The 12500-nt window shown below is 41.0% G+C and overlaps 2 protein-coding genes and 1 long non-coding RNA gene across 5 annotated transcripts in view; 2 read left to right on the forward strand and 1 right to left on the reverse strand.

Annotated features, from left to right (window-relative positions):
• Positions 1-2719, forward strand: part of LOC113808206 (uncharacterized) — a 16223-nt gene extending 13504 nt beyond the window's left edge. The window contains exon 4 of the mRNA XM_070127143.1: positions 1-2719. This exon is cut by the window's left edge and continues 1156 nt beyond it. The gene's annotated coding sequence lies outside the window, so the exon portion shown is untranslated.
• LOC138863182 (uncharacterized) overlaps positions 1-11592 on the reverse strand; it is an 11675-nt gene extending 83 nt beyond the window's left edge. The window contains exons 1-4 of the long non-coding RNA XR_011398825.1: positions 11453-11592; positions 11122-11301; positions 7960-8119; positions 1-3998 (exon numbers count right to left, since the gene is read on the reverse strand). The exon at positions 1-3998 is cut by the window's left edge and continues 83 nt beyond it. This is a non-coding gene — a long non-coding RNA (uncharacterized lncRNA). The remainder of the gene's footprint in view (positions 3999-7959; positions 8120-11121; positions 11302-11452) is intronic.
• Tango10 (transport and golgi organization 10) overlaps positions 11465-12500 on the forward strand; it is a 26032-nt gene continuing 24996 nt past the window's right edge. The window contains exon 1 of one of the 3 annotated variants that reach the window (XM_070127146.1): positions 11465-11717. The gene's annotated coding sequence lies outside the window, so the exon portion shown is untranslated. The other 2 variants (XM_070127144.1, XM_070127145.1) reach the window with 2 other exon arrangements.

A 12500-nucleotide genomic window follows, 5' to 3' on the forward strand; every position in this document is an offset into this window, starting at 1 on the left:
GAGTATCTCTCTTGGTTCTGTGCATGCACAGAGTTGGCTACTACTACAGTCCCTTATTTGTGGTAGTAAGCAAACTGTTGCTGATGTTAATGCTAGTTACACCTGCTCATGAGGTGAATTATTTTCTTTTGTCAGCATTCTACTTAAATAAATCTATTTACTTTGAATAAAGAAATATTTTATATAAAAACATCCTATTAGAATATGTTATATTACAGTCTTTGTTGATATGTTTGGAAATTAGCTGGTTAAGATGACATTAGTCAGACTTCACAGTGAAACTAAAACCAGGTATTGTTACAGCATCAGCTGTTGGGTCCCCCTTATTGTATTTCATTTTTATTTATGTGCATGGTGAATGTTCTGCATTGTTGTTCATTAATATAAGTTATGTTGTTACACATACTTGGACTTATCCTTATGATTGGTGATGACTGATTAATTCTGATCTCAGATTCTAATAAAAAAAGAACCATATTCATATTATAGTTATGCTATTAACATTTATGAAGAAAAACCTTTTCTGAATGAAAGATATAGCACAATCAAAATCAGATACATTTGCTTTTAATAGAAAATTTAGTAACATGGTATATTTTGAAAGTAATACTGCATTAGTCCTTTAATTACATATAAAAAAAGAAGTTCATTTCTCCAAAGATACAGAAAGTGTCATCAGGAAAGTGTGACAATCTATATAAAATAAGAAAAAATATTTTTTGGTCATTTTTAGATTTTATCAAGAGTAAAAAGAATCACTTTAAAGCTAAAGGGATATATGAATGACAAAATAACACTTAGCATGAAAAGATTCTATTAAGTCATTTAATCTAAATACTATTTTTTTTACAATTTAATGGTCTCTTGTCCATATCTTTGAGGAGAAAATAAATTGGAAACAGTTTAGTCATAGCATTGATAACAAGCATAGTTTTTATGGTTCATTATGTCAGTTGCTTCCAAATAACTTGCTAGACTTAATACTTGCTTATCTTCACTCATTGATACACATAACTGAACTACCTCATAAGAGAGCTGACCTGTTGATTTTAAATCATCTCAAGGTTGTCATGTAATTCTGCATTAGTATCATTAACTGTAAGGAAAGTATTATGGCAAATTGGGAAATATCATCTTAACAGCATGTAATATATGTTTAGTTCATATATGTACAATCAGAAAAAAGAGAAAACATGCAAATTACAATAATAATAATAAAAATACTGGGTGCCTCATGCTCTTAGTAATGTAATGCTATCATGTGGTTAGCCACAGACAGCACTAAGCATTTGTTTGCTTGCCTTCTCACTTTGAGCAACCAACACTGGTTTGCCTCAGCAAAAAAGGGAGCAACTGTGCTTACGCCTCTCATGTCATTACATAGCCTATCCTTCACCAAGACTTCTGTAGTGTCTCTTCAAAGCCACCTGGGCAACTTAGTACCTTGCTCCTAGGCTAAACTGTGGATCTTAGAAAGGACGTAGAGATATTAAGCCACTGTCCTCTAACATAAGGGCACTCCCTACTTAAGCTCACCCAGCCCCCTAGAAATAATGGCAGGTTTGTCATTCCACCTGCCCCAGATACTCCATTTCCTATAAATCACCCATATGTGTTTAGTGAGAAAGGATTATTTACCTTACCTGCATCTTAGTGGCTGTCAACTCAGTGTACAAAACCCAACAGGTATATAGTCACCCCACCTTTTTTTGCTGAAATACCAGGGAAAGGTGGCATCTACCCTCAGTGATTGGCTGAGGTCTACCCTCAGACAGCCCAGTTGGGTAGGAGCTCTGCACATCGACAGGATGATTGATTGCCACTGCTATAAGGGAGCTGAACCAACTAAGAGTTGATACAGTGTTTGGCTGTATGTCGCTTATTATGTTCCTATCAACATATGGAAACTTGATGTGAAAAAGGAATTCTACACCAAATTGTCTTCCAAGGTGGACAGCAGTCCTCAATGGGACATTGCTAGAACTTTATTTTGTGGGGAACAATAGAGGTTATGAATGTATGTAGCTCATCTGGACTGGCTGATGATTTGGACCTGTATCAATTTCTGTTGTTCAGAACTTCAACACTCTTGAGGGGAGGGGCAAGGAGCAGCATAACAGGAAACTTGGTAAGGGGGTTCAAGGCCAATTGTTTGTAAATAAACTTTGCCTGAACTTAAAGCTCTCCTATCATATGACTGCAATCAGCTCTGTAGATAGTTGGGTTATATCAGATCAAGTTAGGGTGTAAGCATATTGGGGTGAGTACTTTAAGCTGCTGTACCTGGTTAAATGGGCATAAGTGGTGCCAAGTTCCTGGTACCCAATCTGCCCATCCGTAAAAAACCTAGCCTGATGAAAGTCTGGGAGGTGATCTCTGAACTGAATGACGGTAAACCATTAGGCATTTGCAGTATTCTTGGTGAACTGTTACAGGCTGATTAACCCACAACTCATGGGTTGCATGTTGCTTTGGCTGCCATCTGGCAGTCTTGTACCATTCCCATGTATCTACTGAAGCAGCGGTCACACTAGGGATAGGGATCCCTGAACCTACCCTGACACCCTATACTTCAATAAAATTCTAAATTCTAATGATAAACTCCAAAAATATGTCCTTATTGGTATATTCAAAGATGTACATGAGATGTAATTATGGACTGAAAAAAATTATGGTTGGAAAGCAAATACTGTAACTGAAAATGAATAAATCATTATCCATTATGGTAATTTACAAATTTTTGCTATCGTAATCTTTGTGCTTAGTATTCCTTAATGATTCTCTGGTTCTCACTCTGTTCACAAAGTTGTAAATAAGTAAATAAGAGAGCTCTGTGTCTTCAGCATGTTGATGTGAGTCACTGAGCATACAATGGAGGTCAGTGGTGTGGGTGTGATTGTAATAATTTATCAAATAAATAGTAGCCTGGACAATCTTGTATATTTAATAAGGCACTAGTATAGTAATATATATTATTTCTAAAGTAATTTTTCCTGGTATATAATAATTTTGGCATCTAGATGTAGGCTTAATAAGCTTCCTAGCAATTATATTACAGTTCTTGTTTTAGCATTATCTTTTCCCCTGTAGTCGGGACAAAACATTAACACAGCGACTCTTATCAGTCTCTGGGAACCCTAATGGCTGATGCACTTAGTCTAAATGTCTCTTAGAACAAACCCATGATTTAGGACTCTGGGATCCAGTTGGAGGACTCTCTTAATCAGTAGGTACTTGCTGCAAAATCACAAAATATTACATATATTGGAAGTGTAGTGCCAAGCTCTAACCTAAATCAAATATGTCAGGAGACATTTGTTTGACAGCAGGTGAAGAAGGACCAAGCCATGTGTCTTCAGAGGCTCATATACTGCCAGTGTATCTGTATTTGTGAAACTTGGACTCTACCTGGTATCTTAACCTGAAGCTTGTGGTACGACTTGTTACTTGCACAATCAGGGAGTGCCAGTTCAGGTTATATGTATTCCTAAGGATGATCTCGTCCACTCACTTGTCTCCTTTAGTGCAGTGGCTCTCATTCTTTCCCGTTAGGCAACACACAAAAAATCTATCTTTGACAACTCCATTGATAATAAACAAAGGTGTATTATAATGTATACATTTATAATATTGTCTTATAAGTATACTGATTGTTGTCAGTCAAAATTTCACGAAACTTTGAGTTGGTTTACCATTGTACATTTTCTAAAGTTTCTGTCTAGAAGGCAGTAACACCAAACATAAATACACATATTATCCAATACATTTCAAAGATCACCATGACAACTATATGTTGCGACTCACTAGAAAAACCTTGTAGAAGACCCATGGGACGACCTAATAAGTTGATGCTTGGGCAGACCAAAAAGATCTACCGTAAAAGGTCGAGATGCTACTCGGTAAGTGACTTTCAAGTCTGGAAGCTCCCCTTTGACGTTAACCTCATGTTTTACTGACTGCGTGAGGATATTGGAGAAGTCATGAGAATTGGATGGTTCCTGAAACATGACAAATGTCAAAAAACACCTTAGACAAAGAGAAGAATCCAAGTTAATTAATACATGCAAACATATATGTCTGTGCGTGAATGCATATGCATTTATGTGCATGGCTATACACAAATAGAAAAACATGCATACATTTGTATCAACTTCATTTAAAAACACATACACAAAAAACTCACACAGATACATGTGATGACTGTAAATCTAAATTCCGTTTATAAACCGAGTTGTATCCCTAACACAAGCAATCCCAGCCCAGTATTCTTGCGCAGCACTCTCCGGAGGTCAACCCAAGCTTTGTAACGTGTGACCTCGCCCTCCCCCATCCCCCCACTCCTTTGCTTGTTGTTGTCATGGAGCAGGGGGGGGGGGGGGCTTGGAAGATGGAAATTGAGGCCTAATGTAGGAGATTACCCCTACCTTAGGCCTCAGCCCTCGCCTTAACTGATTTCGCATGGTCTTTTCTTCTCCCCCTTTTCATTTTCCTTCTCTCCTTCATCCCCTTCTGTCCATTTCCTAACATGTGAAATCCGTGCTGAAAGGATGAAAGGCTGGCTTTGTATCAGTCATAAACGGCCTCCAGGAGCCATGGGCATGGTATTCCCTTGGTTAATTGCCTAGCCCTTATCCCTTATGGGGACCCTAAGGGGTATACCGTTTCGTTTCCCCATTTATTTCAGGTTCACCATGGCCAAAAAAGATTCTTTATCCTTAAGAGGGACATTAAGGCTTGCCGCTTCATCAACTAGCCTATCTAAATTAGATTTATTGAGTTTATTTTAAGTTTATTGACAACTCTATCCATTCTGAACCACTCACCCAGGTCATTATTCAACCTGCAGAATATATCCCTTCCTCAACATTCCCAACAATCTACCCCCCCCCCCCCCATCGACGGAAATGTCTTCTTCATTGTCTATCCCCTCCCCCTGTTTACAACCCCTCAGCCTTATGCCCCCCTCCCCCATCTTCCTCCCGCCCTCGGCCTACTACTGCTTCCACCTCTACAAACCTTTTGAGTATTCTCTTTTGTCCAGCCTAGTGGGATTGGTTCTTTGTGATTCCCCCCCACACTCCCCTACTCTGAGAATGCCCTTCACTTCCAACAGTCTCCAAAAAACAAGTAGGCAAAGTTTCCTTTCGCAGTCGTTCCGATCAAGCCCTGACACAGTTACTTTTGAATCCTAAGCACGTATACTATTTACCCTGACTGACTGGCAAACCTATTCCTGTCGAAACTCTATCCTCTCTTCATACTTGTATCGGGACTGCTTCTGTCTCCCCGAGTGATTGTCCTATATACGATAAGAAGTGATCAGACGGAAGACCTACTTGCCTGTCTTGTTATGATGCAGTGGCATTACAGTGTTACACTAATCCTCCCAGAGGCTAACGTTCTTATTTCAAAACTGTCCTTCACTTTAATCCCCTCCCATCTTCTAAAGATGTCTCACCTCCCTATTATCTCTTCCCTCTACCCTAAACCATCCTACCTCTACTCGCCCTCTCCCTTAGTCAAATTTCTCTTTCAGTCAAAATTCAGATACTCCAATCTCTACCACTTCCCCAATGCCTACTCCTCACTTTACCTGTCGCAGCAGGCAACCTTAAACGTTCCACTCCATCTCCGACCACATGCTCTCCCACACTCTCCTCTTCTTCTGCTCCTCGGGTATCTATCCCCTTTTCTCTTGCTCACAAGAGAACCATTGTTCCTCAGTCCTCTTCACCCAGCTCCCCTCCAAAAACTCTTGAAGACATCCAAAACTTCCTAAAGATGACCCAAGGGAACACTCTGCTTCCTCATCCACTGTCTGTTCCTGCTCCTTCTACATTTAAAGTATTTGCCGATATCCATCCTCCTCCTCAAGTTCTCCCTACCCCTCTTCATCCTACACTCTCCCAACACACCCCATCCTCTCCTTCCCTATGCCATTCCCTCTTCGTTCCCCATTCTCCTTACCGCTCCCACTTGAATGCTCACGTGAATCCCTTCTGTCACAACAGTGCCCTTCTCCTGACCCCCCCTCCCCCTCTTGACACTTCCTGATACTTCAACACCTCCCACAGTCCCCTTTTCTCATCCACCGGTTTCTTCTCCTATATCTCCGACAGCCATCTCTGTTTTTCTTGAGCAATGTCCCGATTCCTTCACATATACACCCCCTAATCCTTTTTTTTTCTTCTTTTTCATTCTCTCCCCTCTTTACCCTTTTCACTACCACATTATCCTGCAATGGTCTCTCATTTTATCCTAATCTTTAATAAGGATAAAAAAAAAATACCAGCAATAACGCAACGATCAAGAAAAGACGCATTCAGACATTGAACTTTTAAAGAACACTTTCATCCTTCTAATAAGCAAACACATTGCACACCCCATTGCAGACAATTCCTTGCAAACCTTCGAATGATAAAAAAACATATCAGAACAGGAAGCCACATGCCTTCCTATCTTAACCTCCCTCGTGGTGTTTAACTTGCATACACTTTTTTCTCCAATAAACTGACCATTTTGACCACGTTTAATCTTATGGATACAGTGATTTTCATCGTCATATTTCAGGTGAATCAAATCAGATTTTTTATATATTTTTTCATGTGGAAATGTTTGTGAGCCGATTCTTGGTTCACCTGAATGTAACATATTGCAAAGCAATGGTAAAGTCAAAGTCTTTTAATGGATTGAAGCTTCGAATCTAGCTTACCCTATATAGAAAGTGTGGTATTAAGCCGATGCTTGAAACGCAATTTGAAACGTTTTACAAGAGTTTAAATAGAGAGAGAGAGAGAGAGAGAGAGAGAGAGAGAGAGAGAGAGAGAGAGAGAGAGAGACTCTAGGGGTACGAAAAGGAAGAGCCAAAATTGGAACAGAGGGGGAAGGAGAATAGAGAAGCATGAAAATCTCTGTGAGAATTAAATATCCTCGTTGAAAGCATGCACCCACGGAACAAGGCCTCCCCGCAAGACCCAAAATACTGGATCCTTCTTTTTGTGCAGAAGACTTCTTACCCAAGGGCTTCAGAATGCATTTAAAGCCACCACTAGGGCTACCAGAGACATAGGATAGCAACATCAACAGCAAAATTAAGGCCAGTGACTTTGATATCAGCCAGTGTTACTCAACAGTGACTTTGGGTAGTAGCTCTGTACATTATCCAGCCCATACAAGTATTGAAAAGTGTTGATGCAAGAACAAAGCCCTGCTTCATTCCTGAATTCACAGGAAAGAAGCTAGACACCCCTCGATCACATTTTATGACATTTTCAGTATCAGTATACAGGCTTCTCACAATTAGTCCCATAATCCTTGCCAGCATTCCCCTGTGTCCCAGGATCTACCAGAAGGATCGCATTGTACCGAGTCGAACGTCTTCTACAACCCTGCCGAGTTTAACGATGCTTAAAAAATGAATAACCAATGGTCTACACGAACGTAGCCTTTCCAGACCACGTTTCTACTACCAACCTTTTCCCGACCTCTCAACCCCACTCCCTCCTCCTAGCACCTCCCATTTCCCGCGTATCTTTCGCCCTATCCCGTTCCCTTGTCATTAAACATTCCTCGGGGAATGGGCATAGTTGAGTATGATAGCACTTCTATTCGTGAGAACAATGTCAGTTTAAGTACACATACACAAATCCACACTCTCTCTAACTAACGTACATGCATATTTATTATTTACAGTGGCGTTTCTAAGACATTATATATATATATATATATATATATATATATATATATATATATATATATATATATATATACACATACACACACACACACACACACACACACATACACACACACACACACACACATATATATATATATATATATATATATATATATATATATATATATATATATATGTATGTATGTATATATATACATATATATTTGTGTGTGTGTGTGTGTAATCAGATGCTGATTGGTACGGATTTCGCTGATGCTTACCACGAATTCTATTCCTTGCAGTCTCCAACTGACGAGGTTGTGCGTAGCCGTCTGTTATCGTCTTCGTTGTGCGCGGCGACTGCTGGTTGCGGGGGACGCCCTGTGACCACTGGGGGTACTAAGACTCCGGGGACACCTGTTAGGTCTGGTGCCAAACATACTGTGGATGATAATGTGGGTACTGAAGGGGGATTGCATGGGCAGGCCTCGGAGATTGCCAATACAGTTGTGTGGCCTGTCTTCCCTCGGGACAGTCGGGTGGGGCATTACTGGTTACTGTCTAGTGTGGGGGTAAAGTCATTCCTGAGGAGGTTTGTACGATGTTATTTCAGCCCCGGACAGGTTCTAGTTTAGATTTGTCTGAACAGGTGATTGCATTACGGGAGGATACAGATAGTTCATTGTGGTTTTGTATCCCGCATGCGAACCGGGAACATTGTCCAATGGAACTGGAGGAGAGTACTTATCTGGGGCAGATTAGCCTGTTGGCTGATGTTTTCCATGAGGGGGTGATCAGTTTGTAGTTTTAGTTAATATAAAGTCGGCTGGAAACCAGATGAACATGGATGTTCGGAGATCGAGCAGGGAGTCTGTGAGTTTCAATTATATCTGGTGTGGGGCAGCTACCCTATACTAGAGTTACTTTTGAAGTATCACAGGGAAGGGTTCCACGTTGGTTCGACTGGCATGAAGTTGGTTCGTAACAAAGGGGAAGCCTTGCTGTTAGGAGGATTTAGCAGGGATAGGGACTGCAATTCTTCAGGAGTCCAGGACGTGAGGGCAGTGATCTCTGGACGGAGGGCTTCTGTGGGATCGCAGAGGACACACCATGTGGGAAAGAATTTAGATGGGGAAGTTTAGAGACTGCTTTACTGGAGACAATAGGCCATTTAGGGCAGACTAAATTTGGAAGGGATTTTTCATGAACTATTCATGGCAAAGACAGGTTTGGGCCCTTTGTTATGGAGGGAATATCATTGCTGAGGGATGTAACAAATAAATAATCGAATTGACCAGTTACATGCACGACTAGTGTCTACGGAAGCGACAACAAACCAGGCCTATCATATGGATGAGGTTTCCTTATCTCTGACTGATAGTGTCCTGGGGGAGGTAGAGAAATTGAAGTCCGCCCAAAAGAGAACGGACGATTCCTTAAAGATTTTGAATGTACCTTTGGGAACATTGAGTAAGGCTACGGGGGAGACACAACAGGTATGCTTAATGAGCCTCACCCTGTGAAACTACAGGGAAATGGTACTTGAGATAAAAGAAAGTCCGGGGTTTGTTATAGCAGGACTAAGAGAGGCTATAACAGGGAAATTAAGTGACTTCATGCGAGCTAATACCCAATCAAATATTCTTTATACCATTGTCATGGAAAGGGCACCATTGTTATTTCTCTCTGAATAGAAGAAATTGCACCTGTTCTGTGATATCATGCAGTTGGAGGTCCGGCCGAAGGGTCGCGTGCACAAACTGTTGATGTATCTGGCCCTCCCTTTGCCAGGCATACAGCTGGGTAAGTTCAGAGTCCAGAGTTTTTCGCGACCGGTTCCCGACGCATTCATTTAAAAAGACCAAGATTCTGCCTCGTTTCGGCTTGTCTCAGAATTCAGGGGTCGATTTATCGAGATGGAGGGACTGGAATCCTGCCGATTGGTGCTGCCGGACGTGCATGTAGGCCCACTTCAACAGGCACTGCATCACCGGGGCCATGTAAGGACGTGTTTCAGTGCAGTCTTCTTCGGCGACCTCCAGGACGATACAACATACGACGAGGTGGTCCTAAATGACTTCCTGTCGGTCATGGTGCAGGATCGGAACCGTTGGCAGTGTGGCATACCTCAAGAGAGATGAACGGTAAAGGGAGACCAATGGGGACGAACACTTTTCCACAATAATTCTGTGGGTAATGTCCTTAATGTCTTTGTGTTTGTGCTTTTCAGTATCTTGAACAATCTGTAAAATGGCGGAGAACTTGTGGAATTAAGAAACAAGTGATCATGAGTGATTCAGAAAGAGACAGCAAAGGAAACTGAGTTACAAAGTAAATACACGTGTTTTGTTTCTGTGACAGCCTCCCAGAGCGAGTTTGACAGGAGTGGGTGGTTACCGTAGTAGCGCCCTGCACCACCCAGCGGGGCAGGGGTCAATTAGGAACGAGAGCTTGCTTGCAGGTTCTTGGCCCAAAGCATGGTCGCGATGGGACTTACAGCTCTTGTTGGAGGAAGCGGGACGATAACTCTGGGGAGGAGAGTGATGTACTGCAAACGAATCGCCATGAAAAACAATGAACGCTAGTGAAATTGCGGGACCAGCTTGATGCAGCGCGGGAGGAGCGGGGTTAAACATCACCTAGACACGAGGGGAGATGGATCGCGGATTGACTGTGCGACGGACTCAAACTTAGTAAGGGCTGGTGCATAATTAGTGATTCTCGTGCCTTTGCGAACCGAAGACTGTAGTGTCTCGGCGAGCAGGTGTAATATCTCATTGTTTATATTTTACTTAATTACATATATTTGATTTGGGTATTTGTCAATAAATTAGAGTAATTTACCCGTGTTTATATCAATCCTTTTGTTACTAAGTGGATGGTTACCAAGAGTTCCTCTCGTCTCTTACAAAGAGGAAGTGGTGACAGTACTATCTTTAATTAAGGTTCTGTTCAGTCAAAGTAACATGAATTAAGAGAATTTCAGTTATACTCCTAAGCTAAATTATACTTATACCTCTTAATTAATCAGTAATTTACAACTATACAATATATATATATACATACATATATATGTATATGTATATATATACAGATATGTGTGTATATATATAAGAGAGAGAGAGAGAGAGAGAGAGAGAGAGAGAGAGAGAGAGAGAGAGAGAGAGAGAGAGAGAGAGAGAGAGAGAGAGAGAGAGAGAGAGAGAGAGAGAGAGACAGGAGGTATGTATGTATGTGTGCATGTACGTATTAGCGTGCGTGTATGCATGCATGTACATACATACATACACTGATATATTAATATACATACATCCGTACATATTGGTGAACCTCCTGAATGTAGTTTTTTTTTTTTTTTTTTGACAAAGCAATATAAATTCCAACACATACTTAACTAAATGCATACATACTGCACATACACGTATTGGTACCAATGCCCATACCTGACTGACGATCTGACATGTTCTAACTCAGGGACGTGGCTAACATTTCGCGCTTTGGAAAGTGTCAGTATATTCGCCCGAGATTTTTGTACTATTCCCGACTAAAAATCGCTTCTTTCTATGCCCGAGATCTCTAGGAAAACTGCCCTGCTGTCCATACTGGCGCCTGCCCCGTCGGGACTGTTGACCAATAGTTTTTTTTTAACAGAACTTCATATCCAAAATTAAATTGGGTCTATACTATAGGCCCGCCAACCTTTATATGAGGCAATAAAACAACTTGAGTGTTAATATCCTTAGAAAGTTTTGGTGAGTGGACGTAGTTACTTACCCCGGTTTTCGTCCGATTTAAGACGTAATCTGTTAGAATATTTGCCCTACAAGTCTTGACTGTGGAGGACTGAGGGGATGTCACACCCTCCCGGTAGTTACGCCCCAGTGTGCCTACTTGGCATGAGTCAGAGCGCGCGCCTCCCGAGCGCTTCCCGAGCCTCGCCGCTCCTCCCGGCGCGCACGTGTTGGCGCAGGTGTAAACAAGGATCAGCTGATGTGGAGGCCATGGACGAGTTCTTCTCCCCTTTTTTACGCTACTTTCCGTGAGCATTTTCTCCAAGTTATCTTTTTTGTAGGCTTTTCATTGCAACTTTTCATTTGATCGCAAGGCAAAGATAAAAGTTATATTAATCGAAAGTGGAAAGTAAACTATTTTATTACGGCCCGCTCGTAATGGCAACTCCGACGCCCTCAGTGAATCGTCTTGGAATAAAATGCATAAATAACTGTGTAGAGCAATCCGATAGGATTAACAATTTTAAAAAGTCACAAAAGTCATTGAAAATGTAGACAAGCAGAGCCAACGAGGCAATTCAAAATGTAAGTCCAGAGGAAAGGAAAATGGAGAAAAAGGCCTTGTTGAAAGCGAGGGCTAGTGCAGTGAGGTTGCTATGGGGTTTAGCTGGCGTTTTAACGAACCTTGTGTACTCTGCTGAGTTTATGAATAGAGAAGGACTAATAATAGGTAGATTTAAGCAATTTTGTGAGACAACTTTTTGTAGTGACAGGTAGTTTTGCCTTTCATGTCATGGCGTAAGCATGTAAGATAAGAGATGACAATACCTAGGTTAACTTTTTTCCATTTTAGAAACTTGCATATTTCTTGTTTCATATGTTTATTTCATGTTTTTTTATACTTTGAAAATATTTCCAATTTGTTACCTGTGTGCTTCTTTAAAAATGTTTAATTAACAGATGGTCATTATATATCAAGAAAAAAAATCCTTCACAAGGCCAATAAGACAAAATTAACAGTTTTTGCCAGTGGTGTTTAAGAAGTTGTGAAGGCATTTTTCAGTATTCATTATTTTTGGTTTTGGAAAAGT

Source organism: Penaeus vannamei, chromosome 11 (genome assembly GCF_042767895.1).
Source record: "Penaeus vannamei isolate JL-2024 chromosome 11, ASM4276789v1, whole genome shotgun sequence".
NCBI lineage: Eukaryota > Metazoa > Arthropoda > Malacostraca > Decapoda > Penaeidae > Penaeus > Penaeus vannamei.